At 44.3% G+C, this 15,776-nt stretch overlaps 12 non-coding genes across 12 annotated transcripts; all 12 read right to left on the bottom strand.

Moving 5' to 3' along the window:
- Nucleotides 1–242: 242 nt before the first annotated feature.
- LOC141195802 (U2 spliceosomal RNA) lies at nucleotides 243–433 on the bottom strand. The gene has a single exon (XR_012268379.1). It is a non-coding gene; the product is annotated as a U2 spliceosomal RNA (small nuclear RNA).
- Nucleotides 434–1,553: 1,120 nt separating this feature from the next.
- Nucleotides 1,554–1,744, bottom strand: LOC141195846 (U2 spliceosomal RNA). The gene has a single exon (XR_012268421.1). It is a non-coding gene; the product is annotated as a U2 spliceosomal RNA (small nuclear RNA).
- Nucleotides 1,745–2,863: 1,119 nt separating this feature from the next.
- LOC141196171 (U2 spliceosomal RNA) lies at nucleotides 2,864–3,054 on the bottom strand. Its single transcript, XR_012268736.1, has one exon. It is a non-coding gene; the product is annotated as a U2 spliceosomal RNA (small nuclear RNA).
- Nucleotides 3,055–4,175: 1,121 nt separating this feature from the next.
- On the bottom strand, nucleotides 4,176–4,366 carry LOC141195835 (U2 spliceosomal RNA). Its single transcript, XR_012268410.1, has one exon. It is a non-coding gene; the product is annotated as a U2 spliceosomal RNA (small nuclear RNA).
- Nucleotides 4,367–5,486: 1,120 nt separating this feature from the next.
- Nucleotides 5,487–5,677, bottom strand: LOC141195824 (U2 spliceosomal RNA). Its single transcript, XR_012268399.1, has one exon. It is a non-coding gene; the product is annotated as a U2 spliceosomal RNA (small nuclear RNA).
- Nucleotides 5,678–6,798: 1,121 nt separating this feature from the next.
- Nucleotides 6,799–6,989, bottom strand: LOC141195811 (U2 spliceosomal RNA). The gene has a single exon (XR_012268387.1). It is a non-coding gene; the product is annotated as a U2 spliceosomal RNA (small nuclear RNA).
- Nucleotides 6,990–8,108: 1,119 nt separating this feature from the next.
- On the bottom strand, nucleotides 8,109–8,299 carry LOC141195799 (U2 spliceosomal RNA). Its single transcript, XR_012268376.1, has one exon. It is a non-coding gene; the product is annotated as a U2 spliceosomal RNA (small nuclear RNA).
- Nucleotides 8,300–9,421: 1,122 nt separating this feature from the next.
- LOC141195788 (U2 spliceosomal RNA) lies at nucleotides 9,422–9,612 on the bottom strand. Its single transcript, XR_012268365.1, has one exon. It is a non-coding gene; the product is annotated as a U2 spliceosomal RNA (small nuclear RNA).
- Nucleotides 9,613–10,732: 1,120 nt separating this feature from the next.
- LOC141195776 (U2 spliceosomal RNA) lies at nucleotides 10,733–10,923 on the bottom strand. Its single transcript, XR_012268354.1, has one exon. It is a non-coding gene; the product is annotated as a U2 spliceosomal RNA (small nuclear RNA).
- A 1,122-nt stretch (nucleotides 10,924–12,045) lies between these two features.
- On the bottom strand, nucleotides 12,046–12,236 carry LOC141196002 (U2 spliceosomal RNA). Its single transcript, XR_012268571.1, has one exon. It is a non-coding gene; the product is annotated as a U2 spliceosomal RNA (small nuclear RNA).
- A 1,123-nt stretch (nucleotides 12,237–13,359) lies between these two features.
- On the bottom strand, nucleotides 13,360–13,550 carry LOC141196118 (U2 spliceosomal RNA). The gene has a single exon (XR_012268684.1). It is a non-coding gene; the product is annotated as a U2 spliceosomal RNA (small nuclear RNA).
- A 1,120-nt stretch (nucleotides 13,551–14,670) lies between these two features.
- Nucleotides 14,671–14,867, bottom strand: LOC141196297 (U2 spliceosomal RNA). Its single transcript, XR_012268855.1, has one exon. It is a non-coding gene; the product is annotated as a U2 spliceosomal RNA (small nuclear RNA).
- Between the last annotated feature and the right edge of the window lie 909 nt (nucleotides 14,868–15,776).

Raw genomic sequence — 15,776 nt, 5'->3', positions numbered from 1 at the left:
TATAGAGGTAGAGCTAGATAGATAGCATTGCATTACATTACATTACATGGCAATGCAATGCACAGTTGCTGAAGTTGAACCAAAATGAGCTTGTCATCTGGCTTCTGCAACTTTTAACATGAAAAATCCAATGAGGAGAAGAAAAGCAAAGCCAAAGAGTCCATCCCAAAATCCGACAAACAAGCAAAATGAACAAAAAGCATTGAATTCAATTCTTTCTGATTTTAGAAACTGCATTAAAGAAGGGGTGCACCAGTCCTGGAGATACTGCAATACCAGGTCAATGCGTGGAGTGGACAGAGCAAGCTCTTTTTCCATCTCCCTGTTCTAAAAATCCATTTAATATATGGTCCCCAGATAGGGGACGTATCAGATATTAAACTGATAAGAACAGATACTACACTTGATCTTAGCCAAAAGGCCGAGAAGCGATAACCAGAATTGGTTTCCGACTACGGTGCCACCCAAGGATTCTGAAAAGTCCATTTGTGGAGATGGCCACCTGGACTCCCGTTAAGAAGACATGCTGTCAACCTCTAGATCCCTCACATGCCTGCACTTTTTGGCTTGCTGCTGCTGCAATCCACGCGTTTTAGATCTGCATAACTCCACCTCTTTTAGCACAGTACCCTCAACCCCCGGCTGTTCCCACCCGCCTCAACACCGTTGGAAGGGAGGAGAACCAATTAAGGCGGGGGGGGGGTGGAACGAGCAGCTGTCTACCCTTAGCAGGAGGGTTGCTGATTAATTACCTCTCCTGCTGCTGCTGCTGCTGGCTGTCCAGCAGCAGACTGAAGGTGGCTGCTGCTGTGCGCAGGTATATAAAGGCTCAGAGCCTATTATGACACGCGCAGCCAGCGTTCCATTGCCACATTCCGTCTACTGCAGGCGGGATACCTGGATGGCTGAATGTCACTGAGAAGCTCACAGAGACCGCCATAAGCAACAGTTTAAAAGAATGCCACAGACTAATCAACCAAACTTTTTGGGTTGGTTTCTCTTTTATAGTCTGCAGGCATTAAATGAAAGAAGTCAGTGTTCCAGCAGAGGGAGACAACGTTTCAGAAAAGGCATTGTAGCAAACCAAAAAAGAAATTTTAAGCGCAGCAGAGTAACCAGCTCACATACCTGTTAGCTCAGGTGAGTTTAAAAGGCTGCTGTTGATAACAAGGGCATTTGCTAAATAGATGGTGTGTGTGCAACAATATACTGAAAGGTCAATTATATTGTGCAGCTTATCTCACCACCTGTAGTTATTTAGGTGAAAGCTCCAAAATGCTTGCCTAATATGTCTGTTTATCCAAAAGGAAGTATAGAGGGAGAGCTAGATAGATAGCATTGCATTACATTACATTACATGGCAATGCAATGCACAGTTGCTGAAGTTGAACCAAAATGAGCTTGTCATCTGGCTTCTGCAACTTTTAACATGAAAAATCCAATGAGGAGAAGAAAAGCAAAGCCAAAGGGTCCATCCCAAAATCCGACAAACAAGCAAAATGAACAAAAAGCATTGAATTCAATTCTTTCTGATTTTAGAAACTGCATTAAAGAAGGGGTGCACCGGTCCTGGAGATACTGCAATACCAGGTCAATGCGTGGAGTGGACAGAGCAAGCTCTTTTTCCATCTCCCTGTTCTAAAAATCCATTTAATATATGGTCCCCAGATAGGGGACGTATCAGATATTAAACTGATAAGAACAGATACTACACTTGATCTTAGCCAAAAGGCCGAGAAGCGATAACCAGAATTGGTTTCCGACTTAGGTGCCACCCAAGGATTCTGAAAAGTCCATTTGTGGAGATGGCCACCTGGACTCCCATTAAGAAGACATGCTGTCAACCTCTAGATCCCTCACATGCCTGCACTTTTCGGCTTGCTGCTGCTGCAATCCACGCGTTTTAGATCTGCATAACTCCACCTCTTTTAGCACAGTACCCTCAACCCCCGGCTGTTCCCACCCGCCTCAACACCGTTGGAAGGGAGGAGAACCAATTAAGGCGGGGGGGGGTGGAACGAGCAGCTGTCTACCCTTAGCAGGAGGGTTGCTGATTAATTACCTCTCCTGCTGCTGCTGCTGCTGGCTGTCCAGCAGCAGACTGAAGGTGGCTGCTGCTGTGCGCAGGTATATAAAGGCTCAGAGCCTATTATGACACGCGCAGCCAGCGTTCCATTGCCACATTCCGTCTACTGCAGGCGGGATACCTGGATGGCTGAATGTCACTGAGAAGCTCACAGAGACCGCCATAAGCAACAGTTTAAAAGAATGCCACAGACTAATCAACCAAACTTTTTGGGTTGGTTTCTCTTTTATAGTCTGCAGGCATTAAATGAAAGAAGTCAGTGTTCCAGCAGAGGGAGACAACGTTTCAGAAAAGGCATTGTAGCAAACCAAAAAAGAAATTTTAAGCGCAGCAGAGTAACCAGCTCACATACCTGTTAGCTCAGGTGAGTTTAAAAGGCTGCTGTTGATAACAAGGGCATTTGCTAAATAGATGGTGTGTGTGCAACAATATACTGAAAGGTCAATTATATTGTGCAGCTTATCTCACCACTTGTAGTTATTTAGGTGAAAGCTCCAAAATGCTTGCCTAATATGTCTGTTTATCCAAAAGGAAGTATAGAGGGAGAGCTAGATAGATAGCATTGCATTACATTACATTACATGGCAATGCAATGCACAGTTGCTGAAGTTGAACCAAAATGAGCTTGTCATCTGGCTTCTGCAACTTTTAACATGAAAAATCCAATGAGGAGAAGAAAAGCAAAGCCAAAGAGTCCATCCCAAAATCCGACAAACAAGCAAAATGAACAAAAAGCATTGAATTCAATTCTTTCTGATTTTAGAAACTGCATTAAAGAAGGGGTGCACCGGTCCTGGAGATACTGCAATACCAGGTCAATGCGTGGAGTGGACAGAGCAAGCTCTTTTTCCATCTCCCTGTTCTAAAAATCCATTTAATATATGGTCCCCAGATAGGGGACGTATCAGATATTAAACTGATAAGAACAGATACTACACTTGATCTTAGACAAAAGGCCGAGAAGCGATAACCAGAATTGGTTTCCGACTACGGTGCCACCCAAGGATTCTGAAAAGTCCATTTGTGGAGATGGCCACCTGGACTCCCGTTAAGAAGACATGCTGTCAACCTCTAGATCCCTCACATGCCTGCAATTTTCGGCTTGCTGCTGCTGCAATCCACGCGTTTTAGATCTGCATAACTCCACCTCTTTTAGCACAGTACCCTCAACCCCCGGCTGTTCCCACCCGCCTCAACACCGTTGGAAGGGAGGAGAACCAATTAAGGCGGGGGGGGGGGTGGAACGAGCAGCTGTCTACCCTTAGCAGGAGGGTTGCTGATTAATTACCTCTCCTGCTGCTGCTGCTGCTGGCTGTCCAGCAGCAGACTGAAGGTGGCTGCTGCTGTGCGCAGGTATATAAAGGCTCAGAGCCTATTATGACACGCGCAGCCAGCGTTCCATTGCCACATTCCGTCTACTGCAGGCGGGATACCTGGATGGCTGAATGTCACTGAGAAGCTCACAGAGACCGCCATAAGCAACAGTTTAAAAGAATGCCACAGACTAATCAACCAAACTTTTTGGGTTGGTTTCTCTTTTATAGTCTGCAGGCATTAAATGAAAGAAGTCAGTGTTCCAGCAGAGGGAGACAACGTTTCAGAAAAGGCATTGTAGCAAACCAAAAAAGAAATTTTAAGCGCAGCAGAGTAACCAGCTCACATACCTGTTAGCTCAGGTGAGTTTAAAAGGCTGCTGTTGATAACAAGGGCATTTGCTAAATAGATGGTGTGTGTGCAACAATATACTGAAAGGTCAATTATATTGTGCAGCTTATCTCACCACCTGTAGTTATTTAGGTGAAAGCTCCAAAATGCTTGCCTAATATGTCTGTTTATCCAAAAGGAAGTATAGAGGGAGAGCTAGATAGATAGCATTGCATTACATTACATTACATGGCAATGCAATGCACAGTTGCTGAAGTTGAACCAAAATGAGCTTGTCATCTGGCTTCTGCAACTTTTAACATGAAAAATCCAATGAGGAGAAGAAAAGCAAAGCCAAAGAGTCCATCCCAAAATCCGACAAACAAGCAAAATGAACAAAAAGCATTGAATTCAATTCTTTCTGATTATAGAAACTGCATTAAAGAAGGGGTGCACCGGTCCTGGAGATACTGCAATACCAGGTCAATGCGTGGAGTGGACAGAGCAAGCTCTTTTTCCATCTCCCTGTTCTAAAAATCCATTTAATATATGGTCCCCAGATAGGGGACGTATCAGATATTAAACTGATAAGAACAGATACTACACTTGATCTTAGCCAAAAGGCCGAGAAGCGATAACCAGAATTGGTTTCCGACTACGGTGCCACCCAAGGATTCTGAAAAGTCCATTTGTGGAGATGGCCACCTGGACTCCCGTTAAGAAGACATGCTGTCAACCTCTAGATCCCTCACATGCCTGCACTTTTCGGCTTGCTGCTGCTGCAATCCACGCGTTTTAGATCTGCATAACTCCACCTCTTTTAGCACAGTACCCTCAACCCCCGGCTGTTCCCACCCGCCTCAACACCGTTGGAAGGGAGGAGAACCAATTAAGGCGGGGGGGGGGTGGAACGAGCAGCTGTCTACCCTTAGCAGGAGGGTTGCTGATTAATTACCTCTCCTGCTGCTGCTGCTGCTGGCTGTCCAGCAGCAGACTGAAGGTGGCTGCTGCTGTGCGCAGGTATATAAAGGCTCAGAGCCTATTATGACACGCGCAGCCAGCGTTCCATTGCCACATTCCGTCTACTGCAGGCGGGATACCTGGATGGCTGAATGTCACTGAGAAGCTCACAGAGACCGCCATAAGCAACAGTTTAAAAGAATGCCACTGACTAATCAACCAAACTTTTTGGGTTGGTTTCTCTTTTATAGTCTGCAGGCATTAAATGAAAGAAGTCAGTGTTCCAGCAGAGGGAGACAACGTTTCAGAAAAGGCATTGTAGCAAACCAAAAAAGAAATTTTAAGCGCAGCAGAGTAACCAGCTCACATACCTGTTAGCTCAGGTGAGTTTAAAAGGCTGCTGTTGATAACAAGGGCATTTGCTAAATAGATGGTGTGTGTGCAACAATATACTGAAAGGTCAATTATATTGTGCAGCTTATCTCACCACCTGTAGTTATTTAGGTGAAAGCTCCAAAATGCTTGCCTAATATGTCTGTTTATCCAAAAGGAAGTATAGAGGGAGAGCTAGATAGATAGCATTGCATTACATTACATTACATGGCAATGCAATGCACAGTTGCTGAAGTTGAACCAAAATGAGCTTGTCATCTGGCTTCTGCAACTTTTAACATGAAAAATCCAATGAGGAGAAGAAAAGCAAAGCCAAAGAGTCCATCCCAAAATCCGACAAACAAGCAAAATGAACAAAAAGCATTGAATTCAATTCTTTCTGATTTTAGAAACTGCATTAAAGAAGGGGTGCACCGGTCCTGGAGATACTGCAATACCAGGTCAATGCGTGGAGTGGACAGAGCAAGCTCTTTTTCCATCTCCCTGTTCTAAAAATCCATTTAATATATGGTCCCCAGATAGGGGACGTATCAGATATTAAACTGATAAGAACAGATACTACACTTGATCTTAGCCAAAAGGCCGAGAAGCGATAACCAGAATTGGTTTCCGACTACGGTGCCACCCAAGGATTCTGAAAAGTCCATTTGTGGAGATGGCCACCTGGACTCCCGTTAAGAAGACATGCTGTCAACCTCTAGATACCTCACATGCCTGCACTTTTCGGCTTGCTGCTGCTGCAATCCACGCGTTTTAGATCTGCATAACTCCACCTCTTTTAGCACAGTACCCTCAACCCCCGGCTGTTCCCACCCGCCTCAACACCGTTGGAAGGGAGGAGAACCAATTAAGGCGGGGGGGGGGGTGGAACGAGCAGCTGTCTACCCTTAGCAGGAGGGTTGCTGATTAATTACCTCTCCTGCTGCTGCTGCTGCTGGCTGTCCAGCAGCAGACTGAAGGTGGCTGCTGCTGTGCGCAGGTATATAAAGGCTCAGAGCCTATTATGACACGCGCAGCCAGCGTTCCATTGCCACATTCCGTCTACTGCAGGCGGGATACCTGGATGGCTGAATGTCACTGAGAAGCTCACAGAGACCGCCATAAGCAACAGTTTAAAAGAATGCCACAGACTAATCAACCAAACTTTTTGGGTTGGTTTCTCTTTTATAGTCTGCAGGCATTAAATGAAAGAAGTCAGTGTTCCAGCAGAGGGAGACAACGTTTCAGAAAAGGCATTGTAGCAAACCAAAAAAGAAATTTTAAGCGCAGCAGAGTAACCAGCTCACATACCTGTTAGCTCAGGTGAGTTTAAAAGGCTGCTGTTGATAACAAGGGCATTTGCTAAATAGATGGTGTGTGTGCAACAATATACTGAAAGGTCAATTATATTGTGCAGCTTATCTCACCACCTGTAGTTATTTAGGTGAAAGCTCCAAAATGCTTGCCTAATATGTCTGTTTATCCAAAAGGAAGTATAGAGGGAGAGCTAGATAGATAGCATTGCATTACATTACATTACATGGCAATGCAATGCACAGTTGCTGAAGTTGAACCAAAATGAGCTTGTCATCTGGCTTCTGCAACTTTTAACATGAAAAATCCAATGAGGAGAAGAAAAGCAAAGCCAAAGAGTCCATCCCAAAATCCGACAAACAAGCAAAATGAACAAAAAGCATTGAATTCAATTCTTTCTGATTTTAGAAACTGCATTAAAGAAGGGGTGCACCGGTCCTGGAGATACTGCAATACCAGGTCAATGCGTGGAGTGGACAGAGCAAGCTCTTTTTCCATCTCCCTGTTCTAAAAATCCATTTAATATATGGTCCCCAGATAGGGGACGTATCAGATATTAAACTGATAAGAACAGATACTACACTTGATCTTAGCCAAAAGGCCGAGAAGCGATAACCAGAATTGGTTTCCGACTACGGTGCCACCCAAGGATTCTGAAAAGTCCATTTGTGGAGATGGCCACCTGGACTCCCGTTAAGAAGACATGCTGTCAACCTCTAGATCCCTCACATGCCTGCACTTTTCGGCTTGCTGCTGCTGCAATCCACGCGTTTTAGATCTGCATAACTCCACCTCTTTTAGCACAGTACCCTCAACCCCCGGCTGTTCCCACCCGCCTCAACACCGTTGGAAGGGAGGAGAACCAATTAAGGCGGGGGGGGGTGGAACGAGCAGCTGTCTACCCTTAGCAGGAGGGTTGCTGATTAATTACCTCTCCTGCTGCTGCTGCTGCTGGCTGTCCAGCAGCAGACTGAAGGTGGCTGCTGCTGTGCGCAGGTATATAAAGGCTCAGAGCCTATTATGACACGCGCAGCCAGCGTTCCATTGCCACATTCCGTCTACTGCAGGCGGGATACCTGGATGGCTGAATGTCACTGAGAAGCTCACAGAGACCGCCATAAGCAACAGTTTAAAAGAATGCCACAGACTAATCAACCAAACTTTTTGGGTTGGTTTCTCTTTTATAGTCTGCAGGCATTAAATGAAAGAAGTCAGTGTTCCAGCAGAGGGAGACAACGTTTCAGAAAAGGCATTGTAGCAAACCAAAAAAGAAATTTTAAGCGCAGCAGAGTAACCAGCTCACATACCTGTTAGCTCAGGTGAGTTTAAAAGGCTGCTGTTGATAACAAGGGCATTTGCTAAATAGATGGTGTGTGTGCAACAATATACTGAAAGGTCAATTATATTGTGCAGCTTATCTCACCACCTGTAGTTATTTAGGTGAAAGCTCCAAAATGCTTGCCTAATATGTCTGTTTATCCAAAAGGAAGTATAGAGGGAGAGCTAGATAGATAGCATTGCATTACATTACATTACATGGCAATGCAATGCACAGTTGCTGAAGTTGAACCAAAATGAGCTTGTCATCTGGCTTCTGCAACTTTTAACATGAAAAATCCAATGAGGAGAAGAAAAGCAAAGCCAAAGAGTCCATCCCAAAATCCGACAAACAAGCAAAATGAACAAAAAGCATTGAATTCAATTCTTTCTGATTTTAGAAACTGCATTAAAGAAGGGGTGCACCGGTCCTGGAGATACTGCAATACCAGGTCAATGCGTGGAGTGGACAGAGCAAGCTCTTTTTCCATCTCCCTGTTCTAAAAATCCATTTAATATATGGTCCCCAGATAGGGGACGTATCAGATATTAAACTGATAAGAACAGATACTACACTTGATCTTAGCCAAAAGGCCGAGAAGCGATAACCAGAATTGGTTTCCGACTACGGTGCCACCCAAGGATTCTGAAAAGTCCATTTGTGGAGATGGCCACCTGGACTCCCGTTAAGAAGACATGCTGTCAACCTCTAGATCCCTCACATGCCTGCACTTTTCGGCTTGCTGCTGCTGCAATCCACGCGTTTTAGATCTGCATAACTCCACCTCTTTTAGCACAGTACCCTCAACCCCCGGCTGTTCCCACCCGCCTCAACACCGTTGGAAGGGAGGAGAACCAATTAAGGCGGGGGGGGGGGATGGAACGAGCAGCTGTCTACCCTTAGCAGGAGGGTTGCTGATTAATTACCTCTCCTGCTGCTGCTGCTGCTGGCTGTCCAGCAGCAGACTGAAGGTGGCTGCTGCTGTGCGCAGGTATATAAAGGCTCAGAGCCTATTATGACACGCGCAGCCAGCGTTCCATTGCCACATTCCGTCTACTGCAGGCGGGATACCTGGATGGCTGAATGTCACTGAGAAGCTCACAGAGACCGCCATAAGCAACAGTTTAAAAGAATGCCACAGACTAATCAACCAAACTTTTTGGGTTGGTTTCTCTTTTATAGTCTGCAGGCATTAAATGAAAGAAGTCAGTGTTCCAGCAGAGGGAGACAACGTTTCAGAAAAGGCATTGTAGCAAACCAAAAAAGAAATTTTAAGCGCAGCAGAGTAACCAGCTCACATACCTGTTAGCTCAGGTGAGTTTAAAAGGCTGCTGTTGATAACAAGGGCATTTGCTAAATAGATGGTGTGTGTGCAACAATATACTGAAAGGTCAATTATATTGTGCAGCTTATCTCACCACCTGTAGTTATTTAGGTGAAAGCTCCAAAATGCTTGCCTAATATGTCTGTTTATCCAAAAGGAAGTATAGAGGGAGAGCTAGATAGATAGCATTGCATTACATTACATTACATGGCAATGCAATGCACAGTTGCTGAAGTTGAACCAAAATGAGCTTGTCATCTGGCTTCTGCAACTTTTAACATGAAAAATCCAATGAGGAGAAGAAAAGCAAAGCCAAAGAGTCCATCCCAAAATCCGACAAACAAGCAAAATGAACAAAAAGCATTGAATTCAATTCTTTCTGATTATAGAAACTGCATTAAAGAAGGGGTGCACCGGTCCTGGAGATACTGCAATACCAGGTCAATGCGTGGAGTGGACAGAGCAAGCTCTTTTTCCATCTCCCTGTTCTAAAAATCCATTTAATATATGGTCCCCAGATAGGGGACGTATCAGATATTAAACTGATAAGAACAGATACTACACTTGATCTTAGCCAAAAGGCCGAGAAGCGATAACCAGAATTGGTTTCCGACTACGGTGCCACCCAAGGATTCTGAAAAGTCCATTTGTGGAGATGGCCACCTGGACTCCCGTTAAGAAGACATGCTGTCAACCTCTAGATCCCTCACATGCCTGCACTTTTCGGCTTGCTGCTGCTGCAATCCACGCGTTTTAGATCTGCATAACTCCACCTCTTTTAGCACAGTACCCTCAACCCCCGGCTGTTCCCACCCGCCTCAACACCGTTGGAAGGGAGGAGAACCAATTAAGGCGGGGGGGGGGTGGAACGAGCAGCTGTCTACCCTTAGCAGGAGGGTTGCTGATTAATTACCTCTCCTGCTGCTGCTGCTGCTGGCTGTCCAGCAGCAGACTGAAGGTGGCTGCTGCTGTGCGCAGGTATATAAAGGCTCAGAGCCTATTATGACACGCGCAGCCAGCGTTCCATTGCCACATTCCGTCTACTGCAGGCGGGATACCTGGATGGCTGAATGTCACTGAGAAGCTCACAGAGACCGCCATAAGCAACAGTTTAAAAGAATGCCACAGACTAATCAACCAAACTTTTTGGGTTGGTTTCTCTTTTATAGTCTGCAGGCATTAAATGAAAGAAGTCAGTGTTCCAGCAGAGGGAGACAACGTTTCAGAAAAGGCATTGTAGCAAACCAAAAAAGAAATTTTAAGCGCAGCAGAGTAACCAGCTCACATACCTGTTAGCTCAGGTGAGTTTAAAAGGCTGCTGTTGATAACAAGGGCATTTGCTAAATAGATGGTGTGTGTGCAACAATATACTGAAAGGTCAATTATATTGTGCAGCTTATCTCACCACCTGTAGTTATTTAGGTGAAAGCTCCAAAATGCTTGCCTAATATGTCTGTTTATCCAAAAGGAAGTATAGAGGGAGAGCTAGATAGATAGCATTGCATTACATTACATTACATGGCAATGCAATGCACAGTTGCTGAAGTTGAACCAAAATGAGCTTGTCATCTGGCTTCTGCAACTTTTAACATGAAAAATCCAATGAGGAGAAGAAAAGCAAAGCCAAAGAGTCCATCCCAAAATCCGACAAACAAGCAAAATGAACAAAAAGCATTGAATTCAATTCTTTCTGATTTTAGAAACTGCATTAAAGAAGGGGTGCACCGGTCCTGGAGATACTGCAATACCAGGTCAATGCGTGGAGTGGACAGAGCAAGCTCTTTTTCCATCTCCCTGTTCTAAAAATCCATTTAATATATGGTCCCCAGATAGGGGACGTATCAGATATTAAACTGATAAGAACAGATACTACACTTGATCTTAGCCAAAAGGCCGAGAAGCGATAACCAGAATTGGTTTCCGACTACGGTGCCACCCAAGGATTCTGAAAAGTCCATTTGTGGAGATGGCCACCTGGACTCCCGTTAAGAAGACATGCTGTCAACCTCTAGATCCCTCACATGCCTGCACTTTTCGGCTTGCTGCTGCTGCAATCCACGCGTTTTAGATCTGCATAACTCCACCTCTTTTAGCACAGTACCCTCAACCCCCGGCTGTTCCCACCCGCCTCAACACCGTTGGAAGGGAGGAGAACCAATTAAGGCGGGGGGGGGGGATGGAACGAGCAGCTGTCTACCCTTAGCAGGAGGGTTGCTGATTAATTACCTCTCCTGCTGCTGCTGCTGCTGGCTGTCCAGCAGCAGACTGAAGGTGGCTGCTGCTGTGCGCAGGTATATAAAGGCTCAGAGCCTATTATGACACGCGCAGCCAGCGTTCCATTGCCACATTCCGTCTACTGCAGGCGGGATACCTGGATGGCTGAATGTCACTGAGAAGCTCACAGAGACCGCCATAAGCAACAGTTTAAAAGAATGCCACAGACTAATCAACCAAACTTTTTGGGTTGGTTTCTCTTTTATAGTCTGCAGGCATTAAATGAAAGAAGTCAGTGTTCCAGCAGAGGGAGACAACGTTTCAGAAAAGGCATTGTAGCAAACCAAAAAAGAAATTTTAAGCGCAGCAGAGTAACCAGCTCACATACCTGTTAGCTCAGGTGAGTTTAAAAGGCTGCTGTTGATAACAAGGGCATTTGCTAAATAGATGGTGTGTGTGCAACAATATACTGAAAGGTCAATTATATTGTGCAGCTTATCTCACCACCTGTAGTTATTTAGGTGAAAGCTCCAAAATGCTTGCCTAATATGTCTGTTTATCCAAAAGGAAGTATAGAGGGAGAGCTAGATAGATAGCATTGCATTACATTACATTACATGGCAATGCAATGCACAGTTGCTGAAGTTGAACCAAAATGGGCTTGTCATCTGGCTTCTGCAACTTTTAACATGAAAAATCCAATGAGGAGAAGAAAAGCAAAGCCAAAGAGTCCATCCCAAAATCCGACAAACAAGCAAAATGAACAAAAAGCATTGAATTCAATTCTTTCTGATTTTAGAAACTGCATTAAAGAAGGGGTGCACCGGTCCTGGAGATACTGCAATACCAGGTCAATGCGTGGAGTGGACAGAGCAAGCTCTTTTTCCATCTCCCTGTTCTAAAAATCCATTTAATATATGGTCCCCAGATAGGGGACGTATCAAATATTAAACTGATAAGAACAGATACTACACTTGATCTTAGCCAAAAGGCCGAGAAGCGATAACCAGAATTGGTTTCCGACTACGGTGCCACCCAAGGATTCTGAAAAGTCCATTTGTGGAGATGGCCACCTGGACTCCCGTTAAGAAGACATGCTGTCAACCTCTAGATCCCTCACATGCCTGCACTTTTCGGCTTGCTGCTGCTGCAATCCACGCGTTTTAGATCTGCATAACTCCACCTCTTTTAGCACAGTACCCTCAACCCCCGGCTGTTCCCACCCGCCTCAACACCGTTGGAAGGGAGGAGAACCAATTAAGGCGGGGGGGGGGGGATGGAACGAGCAGCTGTCTACCCTTAGCAGGAGGGTTGCTGATTAATTACCTCTCCTGCTGCTGCTGCTGCTGGCTGTCCAGCAGCAGACTGAAGGTGGCTGCTGCTGTGCGCAGGTATATAAAGGCTCAGAGCCTATTATGACACGCGCAGCCAGCGTTCCATTGCCACATTCCGTCTACTGCAGGCGGGATACCTGGATGGCTGAATGTCACTGAGAAGCTCACAGAGACCGCCATAAGCAACAGTTTAAAAGAATGCCACAGACTAATCAACCAAACTTTTTGGGTTGGTTTCTCTTTTATAGTCTGCAGGCATTAAATGAAAGAAGTCAGTGTTCCAGCAGAGGGAGACAACGTTTCAGAAAAGGCATTGTAGCAAACCAAAAAAGAAATTTTAAGCGCAGCAGAGTAACCAGCTCACATACCTGTTAGCTCAGGTGAGTTTAAAAGGCTGCTGTTGATAACAAGGGCATTTGCTAAATAGATGGTGTGTGTGCAACAATATACTGAAAGGTCAATTATATTGTGCAGCTTATCTCACCACCTGTAGTTATTTAGGTGAAAGCTCCAAAATGCTTGCCTAATATGTCTGTTTATCCAAAAGGAAGTATAGAGGGAGAGCTAGATAGATAGCATTGCATTACATTACATTACATGGCAATGCAATGCACAGTTGCTGAAGTTGAACCAAAATGAGCTTGTCATCTGCCTTCTGCAACTTTTAACATGAAAAATCCAATGAGGAGAAGAAAAGCAAAGCCAAAGAGTCCATCCCAAAATCCGACAAACAAGCAAAATGAACAAAAAGCATTGAATTCAATTCTTTCTGATTTTAGAAACTGCATTAAAGAAGGGGTGCACCGGTCCTGAAGATACTGCAATACCAGGTCAATGCGTGGAGTGGACAGAGCAAGCTCTTTTTCCATCTCCCTGTTCTAAAAATCCATTTATTATATGGTCCCCAGATAGGGGACGTATCAGATATTAAACTGATAAGAACAGATACTACACTTGATCTTAGCCAAAAGGCCGAGAAGCGATAACCAGAATTGGATTCCGACTACGGTGCCACCCAAGGATTCTGAAAAGTCCATTTGTGGAGATGGCCACCTGGACTCCCGTTAAGAAGACATGCTGTCAACCTCTAGATCCCTCACATGCCTGCACTTTTCGGCTTGCTGCTGCTGCAATCCACGCGTTTTAGATCTGCATAACTCCACCTCTTTTAGCACAGTACCCTCAACCCCCGGCTGTTCCCACCCGCCTCAACACCGTTGGAAGGGAGGAGAACCAATTAAGGCGGGGGGGGGGTGGAACGAGCAGCTGTCTACCCTTAGCAGGAGGGTTGCTGATTAATTACCTCTCCTGCTGCTGCTGCTGCTGGCTGTCCAGCAGCAGACTGAAGGTGGCTGCTGCTGTGCGCAGGTATATAAAGGCTCAGAGCCTATTATGACACGCGCAGCCAGCGTTCCATTGCCACATTCCGTCTACTGCAGGCGGGATACCTGGATGGCTGAATGTCACTGAGAAGCTCACAGAGACCGCCATAAGCAACAGTTTAAAAGAATGCCACAGACTAATCAACCAAACTTTTTGGGTTGGTTTCTCTTTTATAGTCTGCAGGCATTAAATGAAAGAAGTCAGTGTTCCAGCAGAGGGAGACAACGTTTCAGAAAAGGCATTGTAGCAAACCAAAAAAGAAATTTTAAGCGCAGCAGAGTAACCAGCTCACATACCTGTTAGCTCAGGTGAGTTTAAAAGGCTGCTGTTGATAACAAGGGCATTTGCTAAATAGATGGTGTGTGTGCAACAATATACTGAAAGGTCAATTATATTGTGCAGCTTATCTCACCACCTGTAGTTATTTAGGTGAAAGCTCCAAAATGCTTGCCTAATATGTCTGTTTATCCAAAAGGAAGTATAGAGGGAGAGCTAGATAGATAGCATTGCATTACATTACATTACATGGCAATGCAATGCACGGTTGCTGAAGTTGAACCAAAATGAGCTTGTCATCTGGCTTCTGCAACTTTTAACATGAAAAATCCAATGAGGAGAAGAAAAGCAAAGCCAAAGAGTCCATCCCAAAATCCGACAAACAAGCAAAATGAACAAAAAGCATTGAATTCAATTCTTTCTGATTTTAGAAACTGCATTAAAGAAGGGGTGCACCGGTCCTGGAGATACTGCAATACCAGGTCAATGCGTGGAGTGGACAGAGCAAGCTCTTTTTCCATCTCCCTGTTCTAAAAATCCATTTAATATATGGTCCCCAGATAGGGGACGTATCAGATATTAAACTGATAAGAACAGATTTTTTATTTTTTTTTTTAATTTGGCTATCCCCTGCAGAGGGATAAAACCGTTTATTAAAACTTTAACAAATTACAAGCATAATTAAACAAATACCAAACGTTAAAAGACAAATGAAATTTACAAAACAAAAAAATACAAAGATTTTAAATAATTAGGTTCCATTGGTCAACAAGCCATTTTTTGGAAATATGTACATTCTTCTTTTTGTCAATTAAATAATAAGTATACATTTCACATAAACATAAACTTAAAACATCATTCACTGATAAAACATCTTGTTTAAAAATAGCAATGTTGCGCGCTTTCCAGAGAGATGACTTGGCGCAGTTCACTGTCTTCCAAGCCATTGTGTACTGGTCCATTGTGGGGCATTCCATAAGTCCGTATAGCACAGTTTTATATGTAAAGTCCTTGAGGTCTGCCACCCTTTCCAGTAGGGGGAGCAGTCTTCTCCAGAAATCCTTTGCAAAATTACATGTCCATAATAGATGTTCCACCGTTTCCTCTTCTTGGCATCCGGCTCTTGGGCAGATGGCAGACCTCACAAATCCTCTTCTGTATTGGAATGCCCGGCAAGGAAGACAGCGGTGCATGCAACTCCAAGCCAGATCTCTCTGTTCATTAAAAAGATAAAAAACGTTAATCATTTTCCAGATAGACATAGATTTGTCATCATCATATCTGTCAACATTACATATTTCCTCACTTTTACGTATTTCTTTAATTAGTTTCTTACTATTTCTTAATTCCTCTATTTTCTTAGTCCCTAAATTAAAATCGGACACTATTTTCCTTAAAATCTCATAATGCGTCGACAAATTAAAAGCATGGGGCACAGATATATTAACTTCATACCATCCAAACTTTCTCATAAAAAATCCTGTATTAAAACGCATAAAAAAGGACCAATAGTGATTCTTAAAAAGGGCATTAAAACAGTAAACGAACAGA

The sequence above is a fragment of the Phyllobates terribilis genome, unplaced genomic scaffold (genome assembly GCF_046119375.1).
Source record: "Phyllobates terribilis strain yellow unplaced genomic scaffold, ASM4611937v1 Scaffold_74__1_contigs__length_7073193, whole genome shotgun sequence".
Lineage (NCBI taxonomy): Eukaryota > Metazoa > Chordata > Amphibia > Anura > Dendrobatidae > Phyllobates > Phyllobates terribilis.
This window is presented reverse-complemented; position numbering and strand designations above follow the sequence as displayed.